The sequence below is a fragment of the Lathyrus oleraceus genome, chromosome 4 (assembly GCF_024323335.1).
Source record: "Lathyrus oleraceus cultivar Zhongwan6 chromosome 4, CAAS_Psat_ZW6_1.0, whole genome shotgun sequence".
Classification (NCBI taxonomy): Eukaryota; Viridiplantae; Streptophyta; class Magnoliopsida; order Fabales; family Fabaceae; genus Lathyrus; species Lathyrus oleraceus.
In genome coordinates, this window is record NC_066582.1 from 397,994,260 (window position 1) to 398,003,081 (window position 8,822).

The following is an 8,822-nucleotide window of genomic DNA, read 5'->3' on the forward strand; positions in this document are numbered from 1 at the left end:
CTGCTTAAGGGGCTGACTCTATTTTGAAGGATCAGACACACCCATCTACTTGGGGAAATGATATCCACCAATTAGCAGGGAGACATCAAACAAAAGATATATGGCAAAAAATGCAACATGAATATCTGAAATATTAATGAGTACGCATGTATATGCTTGGTTTATGTATGATGAATGCTGACAAACAGACATATCTAACACAAACAGGACCAGGAAACAAACGTCCGGTACTACATCTCGAGAGAGAAAGCCAGAAACTCTGATGGAAAGTATCCAATCTGCTGGAGATCTGAGATGCTAGGAAGCAAAGACTCTGCAGGAGGATCAGAGTTATCATAGAAATCACACAAATTCTCTTAGTGATGGATCATCAAACAATCCGGTTGAGGAAAAGAGGTCGTCGCACAGGCCCACAGCCACAACAGCAACTCAAGCTGGGGAGATTCAGATACCAAAGAACAATAGTATCTCTGTTGGGGAATAGATCAACATAGATCAAGCTCATCCTACCAACAACTCCGCTAGGGAAAAGAGGCCACTGCGCAGGCAAGCACTGCTGAGGAGGATAGAATGCACAAGTAGAATTTGCCACATAAGCAAACCTACACTAGGGAAACTGGCAACAACTCCACTGGGGACGTCCACTGACAACTCTACTGGGGAAAACCACGGAGAGTACATCCACTGGGGGATCAATCAATAACTCTACTGAGGAGTTCTACTGAGAGATCACGCTCTTCTGAGGAGAGAAAAGATTGTTCTTCCGCTGAGGGGGAGAGTGGTGAACATCTCAACAAACACTTTGCTAAGGGATAAACCCAAAAGGCTCAGCTGGAGAGAAAAGATTCATTGCATAAGCCGAAATCTGCTACAGCCGCAACTCCGTTGAGGAGCAAAAACACAAAAATCATCGCAGGGATGAATCAACAATCTCAGATGGGAGAAGTGCTTAAATATGCAAGTAGAATCTATCACAAAAGCAACCTCTGGTTGGGGAGACTGGCAACACAGGTAACCACCAACAACTCTGCTTGGGATGAATTATCACAGGTAAAAATCCATCACCAAAAATTTGCTGCAGATCAGAGAAACAACAATATCTCTGAAAGGGAATAACATCCTTGAAGATGAGATCCGACAGACCAACCTCTCTAGCTGGGAATCTAGATACGCCAGAAACAGCATTATCTCGGCAGAGGATCTACCACACGAACAGCTCTACTGGGGAAGCCTATCTGATGAATGAAGGGAAGACTACTACTTCAACGGCTTCACTGAGGAAGAAATCAACAAATCCAATCTTCTAGAGAGAACACACCCGAGGGGAGAAAATTACTGCTCTGCTGGAAACCTGGAGGGTGAATAAAATCGTCCCAACACTCTATTAAGGGAACGAAGCCAAGAAAGGCAACCTGCTGGGGAGAAAACCACAGAAGGTTCCGGCGAAAAGGATACAATCAGATGCTAAGGATATGAACAAATGTCTTACCCTATTGGAAATCGTACCACCCTTGGGAGAGCACTAAGAGTCACCTGAGTATCCTTTGATCATTGTGAATGTGTCACTTTGTTTAAAATATTCAGGAAAAATTTGTTTATTTTGAAAACAATGATATTTTTATCAATTAAAACATGCAAAACATTTATTGAATTGAAACAAATAAGAGTGCAAATAATTGGATAAAGGCTCAAGTTTATTTGATGGAATGGTAGCCTGCAAATGGCAAGACTCCATAGATTTTTACAAATTTGAAATTGGTGATATATATTGGAAAGGGCTACATTGAACATAATGACCATTTCTCCACCAATTCCGGATTCGATGTATTCGAAGCTTCAGTTGACGACGAATGAACAGGAATCTCTGATAGATGACAAATGTAGAACACAGTCTTGTCAAGATGCAGTTAGTTGCCAAATCCCTAAGTTTTGCCTAGATTGCCCCAGGGTGAGGTACTCAATCTAGCGGGATGCAAATATACTTTTTTTTATGTCTCTAACTTTTTCCTGGATTGCCCCTGCGGGTTTAATCCACCGAGACGCTCATTTTTGCCTAAGCCGCCCTTTCGGGTTTTCAACTTAGCGAGCTATTCTGTTTTTCTTTTTAGGCGAAGTATTTCTTGACTGCATCTGAATTCACAAGACGAGTGAAATCCTCCCCATCCATAGTTGTAAGCATCAAAGCACCGCCTGAAAAGGCTCGCTTGACAACATATGGACCCTCGTAGTTTGGAGTCCACTTACCCCTGGAATCGGGCGCGAAAGACAAGACTTTCTTGAGCACAAGGTCACCTTCTTGGAACACACGAGGCTTGACCTTCTTATCGAATGCTTTCTTCATTCTCTGCTGATATAACTGACCATGGCACATGGCAGTCAATCTCTTCTCTTCGATTAAATTCAGTCGGTCGTAACGACTCTGAATCCATTCAGCATCAGTCAACTTGGCTTCCATCAAGACTCTCATTGATGGGATCTCCACCTCTACTGGGAGCACAGCCTCCATGCCGTAAACAAGAGAGAAAGGGGTTGCCCCCGTTGAAGTGCGGACAGATGTACGATATCCATGCAAAACAAATGGCAATATCTCGTGCCAATCTTTGTATGTGACAACCATCTTCTGGATAATCTTCTTGATATTCTTGTTAGCAGCTTCAACAGCCCCATTCATCTTAGGTCTGTAAGGAGAAGAATTATGATGTGCAATCTTGAACTCGCTACACAAATCCTCCATCATTTTGTTGTTCAAGTTAGATCCATTATCAGTAATGATCTTATCAGGCACACCATAACGGCATATGAGCTGATTCTTGATAAACTTCACGACCACCTGCCTGGTCACGTTCGCATACGATGCGGCTTCAACCCATTTGGTGAAGTAATCAATTGCTACGAGAATAAACCTGTGTCCGTTGGACACTTTCGGTTCAATCATGCCAATCATGTCAATTCCCCACATAGAGAAAGGCCATGGTGATGAAATCACATTCAGAAGTGTCGGAGGAATATGAATCTTATCCGTATAAATCTGACACTTGTGGCATTTCTTCACATATTTGTAGCAGTCAGACTCCATTGTCAGCCAATAGTAGTCTGCTCTCAACATCTTTCTAGCCATGGCATGTCCATTGGAATGAGTACCAAATGAACCCTCATGGACCTCAGTCATCAATAGGTCTGCTTCGTGTCTATCCACGCATCTGAGCAGAACCATGTCAAAATTTCTCTTGTAAAGCACTTCACCACTAAGGTAGAAATTTCCTGACAACCTTCTCAAAGTTTTCCTGTCTTTCACAGATGCCCCAAGCGGGTAGACCTGGTTTTGGAGGAAACACTTGATGTCGTAATACCAAGGCTTGTCATCTTCTACTTCTTCAACTGCAAACACGTGAGCTGGTCTATCCAAGCGCATCACGGTGATATTGGGAACTTCATTCCAATACTTGACCACAATCATTGAAGCAAGCGTAGCAAGAGCATCTGCCATTCGATTATCTTCTCGAGGAATATGATGAAAGTCGACTTCTGTGAAGAATGTTGAAATCCTCCTCGCATAATCTCTGTATGGAATAAGACCAGGTTGATTCGTTTCCCACTCACCCTTGATCTGATTGACAACAAGGGCCGAATCACCATAAACGTCGAGATGCTTGATCCTGAGGTCAATGCATTCTTCCAATCCCATAATACAGGCTTCATACTCAGCCATATTTTTCGTGCATTTGAAAGTTAGCCTTGCTATAAAAGGAATATGTGTGCCCTGAGGAGTAATGATTATTGCCCCAATTCCATTTCCGTACTGATTTACAGCGCCATCGAATACCATACTCCATCTGGAACCAGGCTCTGGCCCTTCATCGAGTTGAGGCTCATCACAATCTTTCATCTTCAAATACATAATCTCCTCGTCTTGGAAGTCGTACTAAACAGACTGATGATCTTCAATCGGCTGATGTGCCAAGTGGTCAGCCAAGATACTACCTTTAATAGCTTTCTGAGCTCGATACTCGATATCATACTCAGACAACAACATCTGCCAACGGGCAATCCTCCCGGTTAAAGCAGGCTTCTCAAAGATATACTTGATTGGATCCATTCTAGATATCAACCAAGTTGTATGATTTATCATGTACTGGCGTAAACGTTTAGCAGCCCAAGCCAAAGCACAGCACGTCTTCTCAAGCATTGAGTATCGAGACTCACAATCAGTGAACTTCTTACTCAGGTAGTAAATAGCAGATTCTTTCTTTCCAAACTCGTCTTGCTGACCAAGGACACAACCCATGGAATCTTCAAGAACAGTCAGATACATGATCAACGGTCTTCCTTCCACAGGCGGAGACAGGATCGGAGGTTCAGACAAATACTCTTTGATACTGTCGAAAGCTTTCTGGCAATCCTCGGTCCAATCATGAGACTGATCTTTCCGGAGGAGCTTGAATATCGGCGCACATGTGGCAGTCATGTGGGATATGAATCTGGAAATGTAATTCAAGCGGCCGAGAAAACCTCGAACTTGCTTCTCAGTTTTGGGCACAGGCATCTCTTGTATTGCTTTGAACTTTGCAGGATCAACCTCAATACCTCTCTCGCTGACAATAAAGCCCAATAACTTGCCAGAACGGACTCCAAATGTACATTTGTTGGGATTCAAACGAAGCTTGAACTTCCTCAAATGCTGAAAAAGCTTCAACAAATGCTCAATGTGTTCAACTTCCGTTCGTGACTTAGAAATCATGTCATCAACATAGACCTCGATCTCCTTGTGCATGATGTCATGAAACAAGGTATTCATAGCTCGTTGATACGTGGCTCCGGCGTTCTTCAAACCGAAGGGCATCACTCGATAACAGAATGTTCCCCAAGGTGTGATGAATGTTGTCTTCTCCATATCCTCGGGTGCCATTTTAATTTGATTATATCCGGAAAATCCGTCCATAAATGAGAAGATATTGAATTTAGCTGTATTGTCTACCAACATGTCAATGTGTGGTAGAGGGAAATCATCTTTCGGACTAGCCTTATTCAAATCACGGTAATCCACACACATCCGGACTTTTCCGTCTTTCTTAGGCACAGGCACAATATTGGCCACCCATTGAGGATACGTAGAAGTCACCAGAAACCCCGCATCAATTTGCTTCTGAACTTCCTCTTTGATCTTCACTGCCATGTCAGGATGAGTTCTTCTGAGCTTCTGCTTCATAGGCACGCACTCAGGCCTCAAAGGCAGCAAATGTTGCACAATATCTGTATCTAGACCTGGCATGTCTTCGTATGACCAAGCAAAGATATCGGAATATTCTCGTAGCAAACTGATCAACCCCTTCTTCACAGACTCTTCAAGGAGTGCCCCAATCTTCACCATTCGAACACAATCTTCAGACCCCAAGTTGACTGTTTCCAGATTCTCAAGATGCGGCTGAATGATCTTCTCTTCGTGCTCAAGAAGACGGGTAACCTCATCAGGAATCTCATCAATATCATCTACCTCTTCCTCGAATACAGGGAATTCAAAATTGGGAGATGGCGTTGGATCATTATGTTCAATGGGTTTAAGAATCAACCTGCATAATGATTTTGGATATGAAGAGCTTTTAGAAATCAAACAAGACAATCATTATGCAGATGAAAAGATTGATTTTATTCTTGTTTTTTAGGGTTTTTTGTGATCACCAATTTCATGCAAAAAGCAAAAAGTGAAAACAAATGGAAAAACAAACATTTAACATGAATTTATTGAATGAAATATCATTGTATAAATGTTGCCAACAATGTCATCACTTCTCCTTTTGGCATGGGAGAAGGGTTTTTAAACAAAGTGAATCATTACTCTGATTTATGAATGACTGTAGGAACATATACAACGACCCAATTGTGGCAAATCCCGCCAGGGATGACAAAATTGTCAGAATCTTCGGCATCCTCTTCCAGAACAATAGCAGCTTCCTCGCTCTGAGCGGTGTGGATGAAGCCTCCACGCTTGAACAGCCCTCTCTCGTTGAAGACCCCTGAAGAAAAGCCAATGCCTGCCCGGGACTTGTTATCTTAAAGCTCGATCATTTTTCCTAGACCAGCAACTGCACCGTATTCAATGGCCAGTTTTGCATCTCGATAGGAAGCAAATGAAGGAGTTCTCTTCTCAACAGGCTCGGCTATAGATAAAGCTTGGAAAGGCGTTCCAACTTCATCCTCAACATCTATGTATGAGAAGGAAGACAAGTGGCTAACCAGGAGAGCCTTTTCTCCCCCTACCACAACCAGTTTCTTGTTCTTAACAAATTTCAGCTTCTGGTGTAGGGTGGATGTCACGGCGCCAGCCTCGTGAATCCACGGTCTGCCAAGGAGACAGCTATAAGATGGGTGGTTATCCATAACCTGAAAGGTGATCTGGAAATCGCTTGGTCCAATCTTGATTGGGAGATCAACTTCCCCAATCACGGTCTTACGCGACCCATCAAAAGCTTTCACAACAACTCCACTCTGCCTCATGGGACGCCCTTGAAATGACAATATTGAGAGAGTGGATTTCGGCAATACATTTAGGGATGACCCAGTGTCCACCAGCACGTTGGACATGGCGTCGTCTTTACAATTCATCGAAATATGTAATGCCAAGTTGTGGTCTCTTCCCTCCTCAGGGAGATCAGAGTCACAGAAACTCAAAGTGTTGCACGCAGTAATGTTTGCAACAATGCTGTCAAACTGTTCTATTGTTACGTCGTGATCGACATATGCCACATCCAAGACTTTTTGCAGAGCCTCTCTATGCGGTTCTGAATTTAGAAGCAACGATAACACGAAGATCTTGGATGGTGTTTGTAGAAGTTGATCTACAACACTATACTCACTCTTCTTGATGAGCCTCAGCATCTCATCACAGTCTTCTTTCGAATTGCCACTAGGGCCAACAGAAGTAAGAGTCTTTTCTACGGAGGAGGGTTTAACAACAAGTGTCGGGTTTGGAGAATTCACAGCATTTCCAACCGGACGCTCGACAGAGTCAACAACAGCCTGAGGCTTCGGGGGTGCAGAAAACACACGACCGCTACGGGTCAACCCGCTCACATCAGCAATACTCACCACAGAGGAGGACGGCAGAGTCGCCTCTTTCCCATCTTCAACAGTAACAGCGTTGTATCGGAATGGGATTGCCTTGTCGGAAGAATAAGGCACAGGACCGGCAGGCTTGATGATCAGGGAAGGAGGAACCTTCTGCTTGCTACCATCATATCGAATGATAACAGGCTCAGGGATCCTGAACACCGGAGAAATCACATTAACTTCTGGTTCATCTTCATCAACATTTCTGTTTTGAAGGATCTCGATGGTCCCATCATCCAGCAATTCCTGAAGGTCTTTCCGCACTTGGCGACAACCCAGACGATTAACAGAGCAGATACAGCATTTGTCATGGTCGTGTTCCAGATGACTGTAATCACACAGCAGACGATGCAACTCAACCAATGACTGTCGAATATGGCTAACATATTTGACCTTGTATTTGCCAGGGCAGCCCTGGACCATGTTAACTGATTTCCCATGCTCGGGCAATGGGTTCTTCTTAACATTAGGACCTGCATCCTCAAAGCTCAAGATGCCGCATCTCATAAGGTCTTGAACCTTAGTTTTCAGCTGAAAGCAATTCTCTACATCATGACCGGGAGGACCCGAATGATACAAACAATGCTGATCAGGCTTGTACCACCACTGAGGGTTGGCCGGTATAGCTGGCGGGTCCCTCGGAGTAATCAATTTCCGCTCTATCAAAGAGGGATATAGCTCTGCGTATGATACAGGAATAGGATCGAAAGTGATCTTCTTCCTCTCATAACTCGTACTAGCTTGACTACTGTTGCGAGGCTGGTAGGCCTGCTGTTGAGGATGATGTTGTTGCTGATACTGCTGAGACGACTGTTGATTGTTGTGCTGATGATGATATTGCTGGTTGTCTCTGAAGACAGGTGCTATGTGAGCCACCTGGTGCTGGTTGCTGGCTGAACGCACAGGCTTCCTCCTCACGGAGGGTCTTTGAGGTTTCACATGGGATTGCACAGCATGTGCCTCCCCATCTTTCTTCTTTGCAAACGCCCCATATCATTTGCTAGAAGAGCCTTCATCCTTGGTCAGACGTCCTTCACGGACTCCTTCCTCTAGTCGCATCCCCATGTTCACCATTTCAGTGAAGTCAGAAGGAGCGCTAGCAATCATCCGCTTGTAATAGAATGAACTCAATGTCTTCAGAAAGATCTTGGTCATCTCCTTCTCTTCCAGCGGAGGCACAATCTGAGCTGCCAACTCTCGCCACCTCTAGGCATACTCTTTAAATGTCTCTTTGTCCTTCTGGGACATGGCTCTGAGCTGATCCCTATCGGGAGCCATATCCATTGAAGGAACGGATGTTTGCACTGTCCAGACTCATATACCAACGCAGTGCAGCACCGGACAAACTGTCCTGGAAATAATGAATGAGTAGCTGATCATTATCCGTTTGAGTAGACATTTTCCTGGCATACATGACCAGGTGGCTGAGAGGGAAGGTGTTCCCCTTGTACTTTTCAAAGTCTAGGACCTTGAATTTGACAGGAATTTTCACACCGGGAACTAAGCAGAGTTCGGCAGCAGATTTGCCAAAGAGGTCCTTTCCTCGAAGATTCTTCAATTCCTTGCGCAACTCAAGAAATTGGTCAATCATCGCATCCATCTTCTCATGAAAATCTGGGCCCTCAGACGGCTCAGAATGATAGATGGTGTCGTCTACCTTGGGAATGGTATGCACGACAGAAAGAGGAACAACAAGGACCGGGCTAGATGTCGGCATC